Source organism: Hibiscus syriacus, unplaced genomic scaffold, assembly GCF_006381635.1.
Source record: "Hibiscus syriacus cultivar Baekdansim isolate YM2019G1 unplaced genomic scaffold, ASM638163v2 tig00111250_pilon, whole genome shotgun sequence".
Classification (NCBI taxonomy): domain Eukaryota; kingdom Viridiplantae; phylum Streptophyta; class Magnoliopsida; order Malvales; family Malvaceae; genus Hibiscus; species Hibiscus syriacus.
Window position 1 is genome coordinate 564863 of NW_024063035.1, and position 21251 is coordinate 586113.

Genomic DNA, 21251 nt, shown 5'->3' on the forward strand with positions numbered 1-21251 from the left:
GTGACGAATGTGGTCTTCTCCATGTCCTTAGAATGCATCTTAATCTGGTTATATCCTGAGAATCCATCCATGAATGAAAAGAAAGCGTTCCCGGCTGTATTGTCCACCAATGTGTCGATATGAGGTAAAGGAAAGTTTTCTTTAGGGCTCACCTTGTTAAGGTCCCGGTAATCGACTCACATGCGTACTTTCCCGTCTTTTTTGGAACATGAACTATGTTGGCTACCCCCTCCAGATACTTGGCTACTTTAAGAAAACCGGCATCGAATTACTTCTTGACCTCTTCTTTGATCTTAAGGAGCATTTTTTGTCGCATTCTTCTTAGCTTTTGTTGCACTAGTTTGCACTCTGGCTTGATTGGAAGTTTGTAGACTACCATATCTATGTCTAACCCTGGCATGTCTTGATATGACCAGGCGAACACATCTCTGTATTCCTGAAGTAAGACTATCAAGTTTTGTCTTGCTTCAGCTGAAAGAGTTATGCCGATTTAAACCTTCTTTTTGTCATCTTAGTGCCCAGATTCAAGATTTTGATGGACTCCTCATGTGGTAGTATTTGTTTCTCTTCTCTTTCTACCATTCTCAACAATTCAGTATGAAGGTTGCACTCCTCTTCATTGTCTCATTCATCGAATTCCTCAAGATAAATGGCTGATTCAAAATCCACCTCCGGATCAGGATCATCAGTGCCTACATTATTGTTATCTGGGGACCTAAGGGAAGAGAGAAACGTGTATGCGTGAGAGGAAAATATCCCACACAAACAGTTAAGAATTAAATTTGAAAGAAAATGGAAATGAAGTACTGAAACGAAGAAAATAGATGATGAATTCAAAAAGAAATGAAAGAAAATTTGTTTGCCATGGAAAGAGAAAAAATCCATCTTTTATTGAAATTAAATAAAATGTTTATTTACCCTTACAAAAGATCACCTATTGCCCGGGTATAGGCAAATAGGGATAGTTTGAATATTACTCTGAAATATTCTTGTAAACCACAGGTAATTCATCCACCAACTAGCTGCTAGGCACGAACCCAGGTGGCAGGGCATATCATGGATCTATCTTTGTTGTCAGCATCTCCTGTGGTCACGAAATTGATGTTCAAAACTTCCAGAGCCACTTATAAATCGAATGAGGTGGTTTCAAACACATAACCACCTGACTTGAACATATGGTAAAGAGGCGGGAATACCATGGGTTCCCGTTGAAGTTTACCTCTAGTTAACCTGGCTAGTCTTCTTTCTCGGATCTTTTGGACTCCATTCCTCTTTTCATGGTAACTGGGCTGAAAACCAAGCCAAAACTGGACTAATTTTCAAATGGGAAGGACTGGACTAATCCTTCCTTCCAGATGCTTCCCAAACACCTTTCCAATCCTGACACCTCAGCCCAGGGTTTGCTTGATCTCCATCTTTATGCTCTTGGAGAGTCAGGGTCTAGGAATCTTCTTTCCTTCTACCATGAATGTGGTATTCACAAATTCCAAGGAGCGGAATGAACATTCTACCGCTTCCTCGTCTACTTCGATGTATGGGGCCTCTGTGGTCATGCTTGCCCCGATATCTTCCTCGGCATTGATAATTACTAAGGCCCCGTCAATAACAAATTTGACATGTTGGTGCAGCGTAGATGGTATCACACCTGCTTGATGAATCCACGGCCTTCCCAAAAGATAATTATAGGATGGCATGATATCCATCACTAGGAACTCAACGTCGTAGGTGGTTGGTCCGATGGTCAACGATACCTCGATCTTACCGATTACCTCTCTCTTGGTCCCGTTAAATACTTGGACCACGTTCTGACAGGCTCTCATATGAGAGGTATCTATTGGAAGCCTCTTTAATGTAACCAAAGGCATTACGTTCAGGGTTGAGCTGTTCTCGATTAAAACATTTGGTAATGAGTTCCCCTTACAGTAGGTAGTAATGTGTAACGCCTTTGTTTAGCCACTTTCTCCAGATGGAATCTCATCATCTAAGAATGAGATGAGATTACCAACTTGAATATTATTCACCAGTCAATCCATCTTGCTGACTGACATGTTCTGCGGCATAAACGATTGATTTAGGACCTTCAACAATGTTTCTCGGTGTACCTCTGAGTTCAATAATAGTGCTAGCATTGAAGTACGTGTAGGTAAGCTGTGGAGCTGTTTACAACACTGTACTCGCTGTGCTTCAAGAACTTGAGGAACTCCTTAGCTTCTTCCTCTTTATAGGTTTGTTTATAGCTAGCACATCTTCTTTGAAGGGCTCTATTGGTCTCTACCCCACTTTGCTATCCCCTTTGGAAGTACTCACCTGGCATTCATATTTCCATGGCACTTGTCGACTATCCATGTAAAAGGTCGAGGCGCTGTGATCACCACCTTGGCTTGACTTGTTGCTGTTATCTTTGTCTTAGGGTTAATTACTAAAGGACTACCCTTGCCGTATTTCTTGTCTGATGATTCTCTGGTAGCACAAACGTCTGCCTCCGGGGAATCCTGAATTTCTTCATAAAATTCCAGCTCTTTCTTGTCCATCATGAGCTGGACTAATAACTTGAATTCTGGGAAATCTTGCACCTTATGCCCTTCTTCGTTGTGGTAACAGCAACGGTTACCATCTTCAATCCTTATTGCATGTGACTAGGGTGCAAGAAGCCTCGCCTTTACCATTTGGCTCCAAACCCAAGCCAAAGGAGCTTTAACTTCTAAAACATAAGTTTTGATTCTCCTACCGTTCTTGGTGGTTACTGCATTGATTCTAGTCTTCTTATGATTAGGCAAGGGATTATGGGTGATGTTCGGTGTTCCTGAGTTGAAATGGATCCAATTCTTGTTCTGCATTCATTGTACAAGCCTCTTGAATGCGAGACAATTTTCGATTGAATGCCCCTGCACACCACCATGATATTCTCAGTGAGATTTCTCGTCCAACCATCTCGGGTATGGGGGTTTATTGGATCCATAGGGTAAGGAGACACCACGTGAGTGTCGAAGAGTTGTTGATATAACTCTTTATACGTCATGGGAATGGGATCTAACTACTCCCTTTCCCTTTCCTTCTTGGTTCTCTCTAAGCTTGGTTAGAAGTACCAGATGGTACAGCTGCAGTTGTTTTTGAACTTGAGATCATAACACCTTTGTTAGTGCTGTAGTTGTTGACATTGTTGATCTCTCAGTCTTTTTTCTTCATGGGAGGCTTTTTACTGTAATCCCCTCCCTCAATTTTTCCTTGTTTTATAGCTAGCTCAATCATCTGATCAGCCATAACTAGATATGAGAAACTTCCTGATGTGATTGCCACCAGGTGACCGAGTAAGGTGCCTTCAGGGTTTGTACAAACAGCTCCCAGGTTTCCTTTTCATCCAAAGGTGGATGAACTTGCACAGCTAGATCCTTCCATCGCTGTGCATATTGTCGAAAACTTATTGCATGTGACTAGGGTGCAAGAAGCCTCGCCTTTACCATTTGGCTCCAAACCCAAGCCAAAGGAGCTTTAACTTCTGAAACATAAGTTTTGATTCTCCTACCGTTCTTGGTGGTTACTGCATTGATTCCAGTCTTCTTATGATTAGGCAAGGGATTATGGGTGATGTTCGGTGTTCCTGAGTTGAAATGGATCCAATTCTTGTTCTACATTCATTGTACAAGCCTCTTGAATGTGAGACAATTTTCGATTGAATACCCCTGCACACCACCATGATATTCGCAGTGAGATTTCTTGTCAAACCATCTCGGGTATGGGGGTTTTATTGGATCCATAGGGTAAGGCGACACCACGTGAGTGTCGAAGAGTTGTTGATATAACTCTTTATACGTCATGGGAATGGGATCTAACTACTCCCTTTCCCTTTCCTTTCTTGGTTCTCTCTAAGCTTGGTTAGAAGTACCAGATGGTACAGCTGCAGTTGTTTTTGAACTTGAGATCATAACACCTTTGTTAGTGTTGTAGTTGTTGACATTGTTGATCTCTCAGTCTTTTTTCTTCATGGGAGGTTTTTTACTGTAATCCTCTCCCTCAATGTTTCCTTGTTTTATAGCTAGCTCAATCATCTGATCAGCCATAACTAGATATGAGAACTTCTTGATGTGATTGCCACCAGGTGCCCGAAGTAAGGTGCCTTCAGGGTTTGTACAAACAGCTTCCTGGTTTCCTTTTCATCCAAAGGTGGATGAACTTGCACAGCTTGATCCTTCAATCGCTGTGCGTATTGTCGAAAACTTTCATTATGCTTTTTCTCTAAGCTTTGTAGCATAACCTGGTTGGTTTCATATCATTAAAATGTTGTAATGCTCCAAGAAAGACTTGGCTAAGTCTTTCCATGTCTTGATATGAGTTCGGTTGAGCTGGTTGTACCACCGGATAGCTGAACTGGATAGTGTCTCCTGAAAGCAGTGGATCAGGAGTTGGTCATTTCCCTATATACCGTCATCTTCTGACAAAACATAGTGATGTGGGCTAAGGGGCAGCTATTCCCATCGAACTTCTCGAACTCATGGACCTTAAAGTTTGGTGCAAGCACCAAATCTGGAACCAGGCTCAGTTCCATTGCGTCCACTCCATAATAATCATGGTCCCCTTGGACCATCTTCATCTGATCTTCTAACATCTTGATCTCTTCCATCTTCTTTGCCTTATCCTCCTCGTCAAAATCCGGGATAGGGTAGTCTTATGGATGACTATCAGGGTTGGCTGCAAAAGTTTGTATATTGCAACCGATACAGCTTTCCCTTTTGTGGCAGATGAGTCACCTTGTAGTCCGGGTAAGATCCGGAAGAGACAACCACTTGTGGGGATGGTGGTATGGTCACCCCCTCAGACGCACCTACTCCGGTGAACTTGATTGTTGTTGTAAACCAAATAACTTAGCCACGATTTGGTCGACTAAGGACTCCTGGCTTTTCGTTATGGAATCCAAGGTACTTTTACTATTCTGGGTCATTTTGTCCTCTAATTCTTTCTGTAGTTTTGCCATGTTCTCTTCGATCTTTTCGATTATGGCCTCCATTTGTCTCTTCTTTGCTCGAGTATTGTGCGATGATGCGTATCTAATTCTTGCGGTGGTAAACTTGGTGTTTGCTCTTTCTCTTTTTGAGACATATTCTGTTAGTTAATATGAATGTAAAAACATGGAAAATATAAAAAAACATGAAATAAAATGCAAGGAATGCAATGCATGATGTATGCAATTTAGAGGCATTGATCCAAAAAGTGTCCATTATTATAAATAATCCTTATTTAGACAAAAATCTTTTATCTTTTAAGAGACATAAAAACAATCAAAGGTACATCCGGACTAAATCCTCTAGACCCCGAATAGCTTCTAATAGGTTGACAAGTCTTCTGCCTTCATCTTTCACTGATTGAATGCCTTTTTGAACCACTCTAGCTTCCCTTTCCAGGCCGTGTAGATGAAGGTCTGAATTTTGTACTTGATCCAGGAAATATCGGATGATTGTGTCTTTGGCCTTCACCCTTTGCTGTGCTTGCTCCCAATGGAAACGCCACTATAAACCTCCGTCAAAGGGCACTATCTGAAGCTCGCTCGCTTGATTCTTGAACCCATCTACAATAGCTTCTAACTCAGCTATTGTCTTACCATCTCTTTCATGTTGTTTCTCTAAATCAACCACTCGGATTCTCAAGCATTGGTTCTGATGTGACTATCTGCTAAGCACCTCTGAGCAGTCTTCAGCTGTTCTTCCCAGCTCTTACATCAGGCCCCTCGAGCTTTCTTTTCAGGCTGTGAGCTTCGTCTTTCCATATTCAGAGGTTACCTTCAACTTGGAGTTATCCTCGACTTTATCTTGATACCCCTTTCTCAAGTCTTCGAGCTCGAAACGGACTTTCTTCTATTTTTTTCTCAGTTTGTCTACTCGATCTTTCTGAGTGTCGGCATTTAACTTCCACTGATAGCGTTCAGCTTCAAGTTCCTTACCCTCTGCTTCAGCATTATTCACAGCTTCAAACTATGCCTTGGCTATCTCAAGTTCAGAAGGGACAGGCATGAGATGTTCCTCCATGGTCCGGGTGTTTTCACAGTCTGGCACCGGGATGTTGTCATTTTTTTCAATCTTCACCACTCCACATAATCCGAAGTAAGCATGTCTTTGGCAGCTACGACATCAATCCGGAATACTTTCTTCCATGACTCGGCTACTTCTTTGATCAACTTCTTATAACTGTCACCGTGATACATAAACTCTGATCCACTGTCTGCCTTTGAAGCGTCTTCATGCCATTTCATAGTGAACTCTCCCAAAGGTGAATAAGTGGTGCTAAATCGGCGGTAGGCGACCCCGTTAGTCTTCTAGAAGTGGTTGTGAATCCAGACTTGAAGGAGTTGAGCACACCCAATGAACCTTCCTCCGCCAGTTCTTCTACAATGGTTGAGAGATCGAAAGGTTTCGGCTAAGATATTCGGTGTTAGGTTGACTCACCTCGGAAGTTGTTCAAATAGCTCCACCACAACAGCATCAATGTATCACAGTCTTCGGGAATATAATCAGACCATACAGACCCATTACAAATAGGTGTATTGCCTTCCACTCATCGGGATGGTTCTTTATCAATTGTTTGATATGAAGCCAAGCAATTCCTTCCCCGCTTCCTTTACATCGAGCCCAGTCAGTTACCCATTTTTCGTCAACCCCGACAACCTTGGCCAGTGCATTCTTGAAAGGCTGACTTTTGATGTGTTTAATGTAGGCTCGCTCTAGTTTGATGCTTTCACAATGCAGCAGTGTAGTGTACTCTTCGATGGTGGGCACCATGTCCTCTAGGTTAAAAGTAAAGCAATTGTATCCCGGGTTTCAAAATTGAACCAAGGCTCTTATTAAGGGCTCATCAGTTTTGGCATGAAGAAAAAGTGCAATGTCACCGTACCGCTGGCTGAACTTTTGTTTCTGATCATTCTTCCAGATGTCCCATATGTCCCGAAGCTCTTGCACATAGTTCTACTTTAGGTTGATAAAGGCATAGCTAACCAGCTCTGACACATAGCTTCCTTGAAGAGTGTCTCCCTTTTCCTTCTGAGTCTTTTTAGACCATAATTGTACCTCAGGGTTGTTTATCTCTTGTATTACAACACCTTTATCCATTAATTCAGATTATTTTATGTGTAATAAACACCTTTTTAGGGATCAATGGCCTCTTGTTATGATACAAATGCTAAAAAATAAACACAAAGGCAAAAAAGTTAGTAAAATAAATAAATAAATAAAATGACGAAAGAAAGAAAGAAAAGTAAAAACAACATGGTTAGGGTAAAAACATCCTAGGTTTTGGAATGTGGTTTCGGGGTAGGCTCTAGTTCTCCATAGTCTCCCGGTTTAGGTTCTAAAAAATGGTACCCGATTTCTCCTTGCCAGCGCCTCCTTGGGCTTACCAGACCCTTAGTCCTAAACCCATCACATGCCTGTGTGGACTAAGTTAAACTCGAGAGGACACGTTCCCTTATGTCTGTACAGTGAATAAATTCACACGAAGACATAAGATATATGAATCCCGAAGGCTACTTTCTAGGCCTGTGTGGTGAATAAATTCACATGAAGGCGTCACTTTCACCCCCACTTAAATAGGGTTCAGAGCTCAGGTTTAGATCCTTAAGTGAAAAACAAGCTTTGAATGTTGAAATCATTATAAAACGATTAGTACAACTATTTGCTCGAAAATATAATCAAAACTAAGCAATAAGGATTGAAATGTTACCTTAAAATTTAAACTTACCCTTTTCGTTAAAAAGACAACTGGAAATTACCATAGCCTGACTCACTTACCTGTATCCCCAACGGAGTCGCCAAGCTGTCGCGACCGTCTTTCGGTTGGGCCCGTAATTGGTCTTCGACTTGGATTAAATGAATTGGATTCGCCACCGATCATTTTAAAATGATATTTAGGTAGATCGGACACTATCTTACTTGATCTGTGTTTTACCAGAAATGTCTCGGGTTCGGGAGTCGGTTACGGTCAAGGAAGGATAACACCCTTGAACTTCCCTTTCGATACCAATTAATTTGTCAGTTGTCTTTAATTGCGAAAATTAAAAATTTAAATTTAAATTTAAACCTGGTTCAAAATGATTACCTTTTGTTGATTGAAATTACTATTGAATAAGTTAAAAAGATGTTAGATACTAAAATAAAATATTGAATGCTTAAACACTTAGTGATTTAAAGGACCAAATGATATCGATGGTAACTTGAAAGTCCAAACAACAATCAACAATAATTAAGGTATCAATAGAGGATTAAACAAATAAGACACTAAAAATAGAAAAATCATAAATAATATTAAGGGCTAAAATAAAATAAACCAGAAACAATGATGAATAAATAACAATTCGAAACAAACAAATAATATAACAAGTGACCGGAATAAAATAAAACAAAATATGCATGTTTAAATCGAAACTAGCAAATAAGTGTACAAGATAAAAGCAAAAGCATGATAGAACCCGGTAACTAAACCTGCATCATTTTTTTAGAAGGATGACATTTACGCTATTTCCCGATATAGTTAATCCGCCTGTTTGAGTAGTTTTTGTAGATAATACCAAAAACTCTCATGTGTCCAGTAGGAACAAGATGTGCATTGTTTGGCCCAGAAAAAGCTTTCAAGGCCCACTGCTCCTTGCACACACGTTCAATTAATTGTGGGAACAAAACATTACCAAAAAAATTGGTACATTCCTTCTCTTTCTCAACTCGTGAAAGAGAGCTTTTCTATACACTCCTCTACTCTGCTTTTTAGACGCCGACAATGGAGCTTCCAAGATGATAGTTGTCGGTCTCAGTCCGTCGCCATTCTCCGTAGTCCGTCGCTTTTCGTCGACATCTACCGCCACCATCCATCGTAAACTGTTCATCGCCATCGTCGTCTCCTATGGATACCAAATTACATCGAGAAGCTTGTCTCGACAAGAAAAGTCTGGATATGGAGTCGAAATCACTGGGAATGTCTCCGATTAGCATAGATCGACCTTTGAACGTTTCGATTTCTTCTTCAATGGCTTGAATCCACCGCTGGATCAATTTCAGTTTTTGATATGTTACTCGCAGATTGATCTTCTCCTACTTCTGCATTCGAATCTTCGAACGGTGACCTCTTGCCATCGAACGTCGGTGACCGAGATAAGACTTCTTTTTCCTTTTAAAATGTTCCATTCTTATCTCTGCTCTTTTCCATTGTAGGATGTTTGTGGATGACAAAGAAAGAATATAAACCGGAAAGAAATTAAATTTTTATTAATTTTTGTGTAGGTATAATGGTTGTGAAATCTCCCCTTCACTCTCTCTTTCAAAGTTGGTCCCATCCCCTCATTCGAATGAGGTTACAAGCTTATTTAATACTAAAAAACCTATTTTTAGACTAATCTTTGAGTCCTAATCAAACTGTATTGCTTGCTTTTGTTGGTTTTTGAGATCACCGGGAAAATAGGGTTTGTTGCATGAGGCGTGGGGCGAGAGGTCTTCGGCGGGTTGTTTCTTCGCGAGGAAAGCTGGTGAGATGGGGCATTAGGACTGTCACAAGGAAAAGAAAAAAATTGTTTGTAAAAAAATTATTAAATAATATAATAATATGATATATGTATTATAAATAATAGTATACTCATAAAAATACGGACGAAAATTGGTGTCTACAATATAGTTTATATTTTATTTTCTTATTAACACCTATTAGTATTTTTACATAAATCCTATAACATATACAAAAACATATCAACACATATTGACATGCATACATACAAATCATGTCATTCACATACTTATATTCATGCATTATAATTATAGGAAATAGACTTATCACAAGTCCAATTTCCATATACTTTTTTATCAAAATAAAATGCACTCACCTGGCCTCACTAGTCAATACTAATTTCTTATCTCTTCTCGATGATTATTACTTGAAAAATTGTTCGGACATTGCTCTCAATCGCTATCTACACAATCATACATTTATAAATATCAGTATTCCAATTGGCATACTCTAATCTTTCATTTCTTAGACTAAAGGAAAGATATATTTATATTTTCCCTTTGAAGTGTATCGGTACACATTATAGGGTATTGATACACATTATAGGGTATCGATACATCCCTTCACTGGTGTATCGGTACACTGACTATGTATCGGTACACAAATTACATTTGAAGTTTTTCGTTTCAAGGGGGTATCGATACACTCCTTAATGTATCGATAAACCATGAAGATATTCTTCAAAATTGATCTTAGTGTATCGATACCTATTCATGTGTACCGATACACCCTGCCCAGAACAGACTGTTTCCCCCAAATTCACTCAATTCAGTGCAATTGTTTCATATTTCATCCCTTACATATTCCTAAACATACACATGCTTAAACTCATTAATACTCATTTACCACCTCTTAAACCTCAAAATCCTATCATCTATATGAAATTCAAGAATTAAACTCAATTTTCAACATGTTCCAAATTCAATTCTATTACTTCATATCTTTTAATTAAGTTGATAACAAGTCAAATCTAACTTCCAATTCGAGTGATGAAATCTATTCCAAGATTTCATTCAAAAACTTTTAATCTTTAATCTCTCATAACTCCTTCATCTTATGGTTTTAAGACAACCTAAACTTTTCTTAAGCTTATTTATCACCCAAGGATCATAACCCAACTTTAAATTCAACAAATAAACAACTAAAAAGGAAACTCACCTTTGCTTTGGCTCTAACGCTAAAGAATAAGAAGAGAATTGAGAGTTCTCTGGAAACTTCTCTCTTTTCCCCACGTTTATATAGCCTACAAAAGAAAGATAAAAATCTTTCTTGTCAAATAACCATTTTATCCTTCTTTCTTTCAATCTTTACTATAAAATCCAACATAAAAATTCTCTAATTAAATCCCTAAACTTTTCAATCTTTAAAAATTATATCTCAAAATTTCAATACTTCCATTTTAGTCACTAGCCTTGATTTAGGATGTTACAGATCCTTTCGCTGTGTAATCGCTGAAAATGGAATAATTCAATTCATTAAAGGTTCTAAGTGTCCTTAACTCTTAATTTGATCCTAGGATGATTTTGTATGTTTAAAATGGTCCAAAAATGACTTAGTTAATTATTACTATATTTTAATTGGAATATTGAAGAGATTTGTTTTGGTCTTACAATAAAGTATTAAATCACCTGATATGACAGTAGATTTTATGATTGTTGTTCGTGTGAGACTCTTGATTAATTTACATTATGGTTCCTAGATTTTAAGTTCTATTAGACCCTCGACTGATGCTTGATCAATGTGAAACTTTCCATGTTTTAAATTAAGAATGGTAAATGAATAATAATGAGCCTAATTTCATAAAATAACTTGGGAGATTATAATTATGAAATGATTAGTTACCATGATGATCTAGTAGTGTTTCCTTGAAATGTTAAATGATTGAATGATGCTTATTTATTAATTGTTTACAACTGCCATAAATTGTATATTGTATGTTCAAAATTTTAATTGTTTCCTCTAGCTTGCATGTTTTACTACTTTTGATTCATTTGACAAGTTCGAAACCTAATGTACGCTTAGTTATCCAGGTTATCCTATGTGGTCGGGTATGGGTGTTACATCATCTGTGTATAGTTCATTTTGCCTCATTTTTCATCTACTTGTTCATACCATAGTAACTATACTTAGTTATTTTAGAATAGTTCATAAATTTTATTCAAGATCCCTCCAATCCTTGTGAGACGATACTCACGCACTACTATATTACTTGTTCGATTGTATACTTGCATATATTTTCGCTTAATTTATAGCACTCACAGTACACAACAATCACTATTTGGGATTACCAATATACATTGGGAAGAACAGAACTGAGGCCTTCGGATATCTACGAACCAAAGTGGTTGAACGTGTGGAAGGATGGACAAAGCGATTAATATCTTATGGATGTGGAGAGATTTTCCTTAAAGCAGTGGCACATGCATTACCTTGGTACGCTATGTCTTGTTACATGCTTCTGGAGTGTTGCTTAATGACATGACTGTTGTAATGTGACGTTACTGGTGGATGAGAAAGACCACAGATGAAGATGGCCTCTTATTGCATGGTCAAAGATTTGTCAACTGAAACACTTAGGAGGACTTGGTTTATGAGACTTATACTCTTTTAGTTTGGCAATGTTAGGTAAACAGGTGTGGAGGCTTATTCGATATCCCAATTGTATGCTCTCTTGTGTGTTATGAGCAAAAGATTTCCCTAGCGGGGATATTCTTAATGCTAAAAATAGAGTTACAAATTCTTATGCTTGGAAAGGGATATATAAGGCATTTCAAGCTCTTGTGGGATTGGAACTGATAACAAAGTATCAACCCCCGAGGATTGTGGCCCTTAACTCTCAATCGCTTCAACGGGAATACCTTTCAGCCAGAAATCAAGCTGCTAGTGGATCAGCTACCCTGCACCATTGCCGATCGAATGATGACTCAACGGCCAAGAACATTGACAAGGACGGTCAGAGGAATGAGAAATGGCAACCAGCTTTATTTGCAGGTATCTTCGTAGACAGTGGAGACCACCGAATTGGGACTTTATAAAAATCACTGTGGACGGAGCATTCGACCCTCGTAGACGGATTGCTGCAGTTGGGGTCATTGCTCGTGATGCTGCTAGATTACCTCTAAGAGGTATGGTTTTGGCGTCTCTGTTGGGGAGACAGGTCTCACCAAGATTCACACTGTTATTGATGGCTTGAAGTTTGTGATCGAGAACCAGTGGCCTCAAGTGGTTACTGAATCAGATTCCACTATGGTTGTTAATAAGATTAATGGTGGTATAGATGACTTGTCCACTTTTGGTTTCCATTTGCAAGAAGCACGGGATATTTTAGCTACTCATGTTTTTTTTTGTTACAAAGTTTAAATTTTTCTCTATTTATTTGTGTGCGAATCATCAAATTGAAAATCCAAACAATAAGAGATTTGATTTTACATTTCTCATTTCGATATTTTAGTGTTCAATCAACAATCCCAATGCTAAGACCCTCTTGTGATAGGTGGTGTCCGAAAAGCTATGGTTTGATGTCGGCTATGTGTCGTGAGTTAGATGTTGTGGTTGTTGTTTCAAGGGCCGAGTGTAGTGTTGTTTTGTGTCATTTGCAGAATTATGGAGATTTATTATAATTTTTAAAAATATGGGGATCGATAATTTATGAGAGGATTTGTCCTTTACTGTAATTTATGAGAAGTTTTGTCTTTTACTACAATTTATGAGAAGTTTTGTCTTTTACTACAATTTATGAGAAGTTATGTCCTTTATTACAATTTATGAGAAATTTTGTCTTTCTACTATAATTTATGAGAAGTTTTGTCCTTTTGTAACTTATGAGAAGTTTGACCTTTATTTAAGTTTCATAATTGTTATTTATATAAAAAAATTATTTTTAATAAAGTTGTTATAATATTTTTTTCATATTTAAAAAAAATAGTATATATTATTGGTGAGGATATTAATGATTGATAACGAAATTTTATATCATTTAAAGACATAAAAAATTGTCACTAAATATAAATTATAAAGGACGTTATGGATTAGCGTCACTATATGTTTAATAATGCGTGACAAAATAAAAAATATAATGTCACCCTAGATATATAGTGACACACCTAACGTAATAATGGTTGTGATATCGAATTTTATGTCACAAAATATAAATAGTGACGTAAATGTGAGTTTTAGTAATAATATTATCAACGTCAAAAATAGACAAATTTATTTTAGTGACAAGTTTAATATTAAAAAATTGAACTGAATTATAAAATTAAATGTCTAAAACAATCCGTAAAATAAAATTCCGAACCAAATTGAACCGTACAATATAATTCGGATTTTTTTCTCGATTTCCTTGCACAACCCTAACATCTATAGCATTACACAGCTTGATAACTAAGTTTTCACCTCAAGCGAAGTGGACACTGAAAGCAACTGCACAAAACAGCCCAAGGCAAGAAAAGGAAGCCTAATTTCTATCATCATAAACATGAAAACATGGAGGAATATATGGCCAAACCTATTCAAGCCACGCTTTCCACCAATAGATTCATGCAAAAATATATATTATTGTCACCAGTGCTGGTGTATTATTCTCAAACTTAATTTTTGTAGAATAAAACTTGATGAATGAGCTGGTGAACACAAGCTGATAATCATATTCTAATATTTGGAAGGAACACGTTCTCAGTTCTCTTCTTGATTGATTCCTTATTTGCGTCATGAGATGGTTGGTTTCTTCCATCGCACAAATTACGCATCATTCGGCTGCTTCATATAGTCCGAGTGCATGTATAAAGCACTAGATTGACCTTTTCTCATCGATCATCCTTTCAATCTCTCTCTAGTAATGTGCATATGTGTAGAATGCAACTGCTGCAAAGCTAAATGTAATTGCAAGGCCGGAGATGCCAATTGCTCCGACTTAATCTTAACCTTGGCCATGCCTTCTATTGGAGTTTTGAGGAAACGAGGACCAAAGGTAATTTCTCCACTTCAATTTTGTTCCTTTCCGATTATATCTGAAGTCGACTTGAATCGAACTTTTACATGGAGGAGAAAGTTCTCCCAACATCGAAATCTTTTCTTAAAGAACATCGAACTTCTTACCAGTGGCGGATCTAGAAACTAAAATATAGAGGTTCAAAATTCTAATATTTTATTTTCCAAGAAAAATAGGTATGCAAATTTCTTTATTTTTTTCATTCCCCTTAATATACTAAACTAGATTTAATATTTTTTTTCAAAATAATGGGTATGCAATTGAACCCGTCAAAACCATATACATCCGCCCCTGCTTCTGACCAGGAGGACAGAGCCATATAGGAGTGGGAAGGGCTCTTTCCCCTCTCAAAATTTGGTTTAATAGCATTTTATGTCCTTATTAGTTTAAATTTAAGTAAAATTATACTTTTACCCCCAAAATTCTTAGATTAAATACATAGCAAGTTCTTATTCTTTTGAAATTAAGTACCTTGCCCCTGCCAATATTTGATCCTGGCCCCGTCCCTACTTCTTACCATTTGATCCAATTCGGGACAGACGTATAATCTTATGTTTGACAAACTTTAAAATTTTAAAAGGGGACGAAAACAATTTATCAATTGAAAATTATAAAAAATATATATATAATCTGAAGTTTTCAGTATTGACTGTCCCGCTCGTTCCCTTTTAGTCCATCCCTGGATCCAACGTGCTTATAATTTCATTTTCTTTTCTTGTCATACAATATGTCAGTAATCTTAAAACTAAGAGGTTATAATATTTATGAAGCTAAGCCCTTTTTATATATTGCAGAGGCAATTCTGGCTCAGTGTTTGCCTGACAATGGCACTGTTTGTCCCAGGAAGCGTCTACGCTGTCACCGTAGTCATATTCAAGGAGAATAGAGGAACAAAATAAACTGATATTTCTAAATCCGCATTTTTGCCACCTTGTGTTTTCATCAAACTTGTAATGTAATTTTACGCTCTCTATAAGTCTAATGCATAAATCATTTCATTACATATTACTATAAATACTGTGTTGTATGTATAATCTTTCCTACAGAAATATCATAAGCACAGCCCATATGATTCTAAAAGGCATAATGTTAAAACAATCCCTCAATGTTTACTAAAATTGTCATTTTGGTCTCATTATTCTTTTTTCATAGTATTTTGACCTCCAACGTTTTGTTTTGGGTAAAAAGACCATTCCATGGATGGAAACTATCAGTTTATGATAATTAACACTCCAAAATAAGAGTCTTTTATCCTAAAATGGATCGTTAGGAGTCAAAGTGCTCCAGAAAAAGAATAAACCAAAATGATAATTTTGATAATGTTGGGGCTAATTCTAGCATTATGCCCTATAAAAAGCCTTATACATACCCATGAAAACCCAAGGCCTTCTTTGCCCAAGTTTGTGGTATAATAGATTTCAACATAGCCCACTGAAATAGTAATCTTGGGCGGATCCTCTATAAACTCCACTATCTAATAATAAGATGTCAACTATTGGAGTGGTCCCAGTGATTAAGAAAATTTTATTCTCCTTTAGTAACCTGAGTTTAAGCAGCTTAATGTACACGGATGCGTGAGATTATATTTAGGTCTTTTCAAAATATATTAACAAGATAGCTTTATAATTAAGAGGAAAACAAAGAGGTGGTCCTCAACTTTGAAGTACTAAGACAATGGTAAAAGGTAGAAAGAAAGTGGTTGTATTTGACAAAAATGGAGAAAAGGAAAGCATTAATTTTGAAGCTAACGTGGGAATGAAATTGCCTTTATAGATGCTCTCTCGCGTCCCCATCAAAGACCATTCTTCAACACATTTTCTAACTCCCCAAACAACCCATTTGTCCTTTGGATTTATTTCTTTTACTAAAGAAAAAATAGTAATGGATTTCGTTTTCTATGACCAAACCCTAGCATGCATCCTCCCTTAACCACATGATACGCTTTCAAACGTTATAGCAACACCCACGCCTACACCATTAATTCAACTCCTAATCTAAGTAGCCTTTTCATTTTCTGCTTCAACTAACACAGTTCCACTCATCAAGTCTATCCTAAGTTGGAATTAATTATTAGTCAACAAAATTGAAATACACCAATTTTATTAATCAATTACGGCTAAATTGTTTGTTTAGTCGCCCAACTTTCAACGTGTTTCTATTTTGACCACTTAAATATAAAATACTCCAAGTTAATCGCTAAACTTTCAAGTTTCGCCCATTTAAATAAATCAGTGGTTACTTCATAAATATCTTTTAAACTTTTTTTTTTTGTAAAAGCCCACAGAATTTTCCTCTTAAACCCAGATTTTTGAAATCCCTCTAATTCACAAGTTAAAATGTATTTTCTTACAAATACGAATGGCGAGGATGTCGAGAAAGAGGAGAAAATAATATATTCCATTTTTATACTAACCCAACGGCAAGGATTGTAAATCTGGGGAAGTATCGGCAGTCTAATATACGGTTAAATAAGTGCGTTACCGGAAATATTATTTTTTTTAACATTTTCAGTAAAAAATTATCTAAAACATTATTATTTCTACCGGAAATGTTATATTGGGCACTTTACCGGAAATGTTAAAAATTAATGTTTTAGGTAATTTTTACCGGAAATGTTAAAAAATAATAACATTTCCGGTAGCGCCTTTCCTTAGCCGTATATTAAGTCTTCCGTATGGTAGAATTTCCCGTAAACCTGACCTATAAAAAGTTGAATCTTTGCTTTGAGTCCCATCTGTTTCCATAGAAATTAAATTGGCAAGAAGAAAATGGGGAGAAATGAATTTTTTTTATATTAATTATGTTATAAACGATGACCGGTGATGGTTGAACATTGAAGAAGAAGAATCCTAGCATTAGGGAAGAAGAATGTCAAAGTATTAGGTTAATTTCACAAATGACAAAATTCAAAAGTTTAGTGATTAAATTAAATTATTTTTCTAATTAGGTGACCAGAACAAAAACATATTGAAACTTAGGTGACTAAACATATAAAAGCATTAAAAGAATCGGTTGCTTTGAAAACATAATACTAGCTGCCCATTCGCTTGCTGGCACGTCTTTTATGCGTAACTGTATACCAAACATTAATACAAGGAAACCCTATTTACAAGTTTCATCTCACTTCTCCTCTTTTTTATTAAGGCAATAAAGTAAATGTACCCATATCCTATAGGTAAAGTTAACATAGATTAATGGTTTGAAATGATAATCTTCTAAAAAAATCATCTCTTTTATTTATTTTTAAAAAAATTATCAATACAATTATAAGTACAAATAATATATGTTTAAGTAGTTATCATAATAATTAATTATTAATATAAAATATGATTAGATTAATAACTTTTTTGTTGAAGCAACTAACAACAACAACAACAACAAAACCCTATTCACATATACAATGAGGTAAAGGGAGGTGGGGTAGTAGGCTGCCCCCAACGTCAGATTGAGAGCAGCTTCCGTGGAAGACCTCCGGCTAAGATAATTAAAAATAAAGATAAAATATAATGCATGCATAAATAAATCAGTAAATACACAGTTGAACAGTCTTCATATGTGCGTCTGTAATGGGAAGTAATCCTTGCAAATAAATCTCTGCGTAAAAATCTCTGCTTATAGACAGAAACGTAAGTCCCGGTTCAATTTAAAAAGAGGAAACATGAAGAGAATGATACACAGAAGTCAGCGATAACAAGCTACAAGAAGGAATAAAGTCAAAATGGGTTAAATCCTAAACTAAGGCAACACTACTTCGTTATAGTTCTAAGCCTTCATAAATTCCAATGACAGAAACATATAAAAGTAGAAGTCATGGAGATACTATAAAGGCATTAAAAGAAGACAGAGATGCTACACTACTCGGGTACCCTGGTCTTGAGTCTCCATACTTTCCTATTAGAGGTCATGTCCACGGTAAGAGCTAATTCCTTTAAATCAGATCTCAAGCAGTCTACCCACTTCCTCCTTGGTCATCCTCTCCTTCTGGCACCGTCGACTGTAATCGACTCTACCCTTCTGACCGCATCCGACGGTTGTCGCCTAAGGACATGTCCAAACCACCGTAGTCTTCCCTCCCTCAATTTTTTGGATACAAGCATCACCCCCAAGGACTTCCTAATTGCAGAGTTTGGTGTCATGTCCCACAGAGTCCTACCACATGTCCATCGAAGCATTCTCATTTCTGCAGCCTCCATCCTCCTTACGTGATCCTTCTTGATTGCCCAACATTCTGATCCATACAGCAGCGCTGGTCTTATTGCCATTCTATAAAATTTCCCTTTAGTTTTAGAGGCACCTTCTTGTCACACAAAACTCCAGTTGCAGCCCTCCACTTTAGCCATCCCATGACCTTTATACGGTGTGTAACGTCATCATCTATACCCCCATCTTTATGTATCATAGACCCCAGGTACTTGAAACAATCCTTTGAGGGTAGAACGTGTCCTTCGATGCATACTTCTCCATCTTCATCGTTTTGGTTCCCACTGAAATTTGAACATAAATACTCTGTCTTTTCAATATTGATCCTTAAACCTTTTTCTTTCAAAGCAATCTTCCAAGTAGCTAGTCTACTATTTAGCTCAGTTTTTGTTTCAGCAACTAGGACAATGTCGTCAGCGAAAAGCATACACCATGGAACACCGTCTGGTGTCGTACAATAGATGTCGTCCATAATCAAGGAAAAGATGTAAGGGCTAAGAGTCGACCCCTGGTGGAGTCCGATTTCCACCGGGAAAGCCTCGGTGTCGCCAACTGTAGTCCTGACGTAAGTAGTAGATCTACAATACATATCACGAATCACCCGGATATAAGCAGTTGGGATCTGTCTCGTTTCCAAGGTCTTCCAGATCGTATCGCGGGGAACACTATCATACGCCTTCTCAAGGTCAATGAACGCCATGCGAAGATCTCTATTTTTTCCCTATATATCTAACTGCATCGACAAACAAAACACAAAAGGATATGAAGCTATTGAAAGACCACCGAAAAATCGTAAACCATAATTGAGCGACGTGAAAATACTATTCACGAACTTAAATTGTGTATCCAAATCCAATCGAGAGTCCAAAGCAGGGAATATCAGCATAATAACAAATAAAGTGATATCTTGATCAGTCATGGCGATGTCAAATCCAACCTTGAAAAAAATGAATAAACAAAAATAGCGGTCAAACGACCGAAAATATGTCATAAAGACAGAAAAAAAAATCTCATAAAAGCATAAGAATACGTGTCATAAAAGTAGAATTATTAAAAAAAATAAAGATACACTATAATAAAGTAAAGAAAAAATAATAAATATTTGCGGCTGGCGGTCGACGATCAACATCAAGACTAATATCACCGTCGATCACAAAGATGAAGAAGAAAAAAAGCTAATGGTGGCTAAGGAAAAAGGAAAAAAATAAGACTGATCATATTAATAACCAAGTATATTAGAATAAATTTAGCTATAATCTACGTGATGAGACTTGAAACATGATAAAACCAGAATTAAAAAACTTACGATATTAACGTATAATAAGATTCGAATATAAAATCTCATAGTTTTCAGAACTATAACCAAAATGAAAATTAATGCTTTTTAATGATGAAAGAACAAGATGGAAAATGGGTAGAGGATATTCAACGTCTACAAAGCTTGGAAATAGAAAAGGGAAAACACAGGGCTTTGTTAATAGATAAATATGTTCACTTACATGCCCCATCTGTACTAATCTTTAAACAAACCTGTCATTGGTGGACACCAACAAACATTCTGTCTTCTCCGTCACTGTTCAATGGTCGGGCTCGCCATCAAGATGCAAGCATGAGCCATCTCCAGGAGCATTCTATGTCTCCGTTGCAACACGCTTTCTACCTCCAGGATCGGTGGCTTCTCGAAAGCAATTGGTATGTCAGCTTCGGGTCTGGCAGCATGTGGTGGAGTAATTAGGGATGATGCGGGAACATGGATCGGTGGCTTTTCGAAAGCAATTGGTATGTGTTCGACGTTGGATGCGGAATTTTGGGGAGTTCTCGAGGGGCTGAGTTTAGCTTGGAATCTGGGGTTGAGGAATATTGTGTTGGAGACTGATAATATGGATGTTTTTTTGTGACTGAAACGAGACAGCTAGGTAGACCTGAACTCCCACCTCGTACCACACATTGCGGAGATTTAGAGGCGAGACTGGCAGCGGGTTTGTGTTCATGTGGTTCGTGAAGGAAATCCATTAGCTGATGGAATGGCTAAATTAGCCTGGCATTTACCGTTTGAGTGCAGAACGTATAGTCTTCCGACATCGGAGCTGTTAAGCTTATATCAGAGTGAAGAAGGCAAGGCTGCAGCTTCACTGGGAGGTGGCAGCTAGTAGTAGCTTCTTTCCATTTTTACATTTAAAAATATATATATATAGATAGATATGTTCAGGGAAGTAAAAACATATAGGGATAACTAACTATTTGGTCCTTCAAGTTTTGGTTTATTTTGATTTTACCCCTTATTTTTATTGTTAATTATACTTTGTCCCTCTTAATTTGTAATTTTTGATTTATTTTGATTTTGACTCTCCTATTTTTTATTGCTAATTATATTTTATCCTTTTCAACTAAAATCCTGTCTGTCCTTGTATATGTTAATCTATGTGTTTATAGTACGTAGATATGATTGTTTTTGTGAGGTCGCCCCCTTTCAAAGTTGGACTGGCCCATTTGATAAGCTAATCCCTTCCAGTTTGGTCCCACGGGAGGG

General features: G+C 37.2%; 1 long non-coding RNA gene across 1 annotated transcript; it reads left to right on the forward strand.

Annotated features, from left to right (window-relative positions):
* The first annotated feature begins 14265 nt into the window (after nt 1-14265).
* LOC120157377 lies at nt 14266-15520 on the forward strand. The gene is made up of 2 exons (XR_005519132.1): nt 14266-14500; nt 15316-15520. It is a non-coding gene; the product is annotated as an uncharacterized LOC120157377 (long non-coding RNA).
* Nucleotides 15521-21251: the final 5731 nt, after the last annotated feature.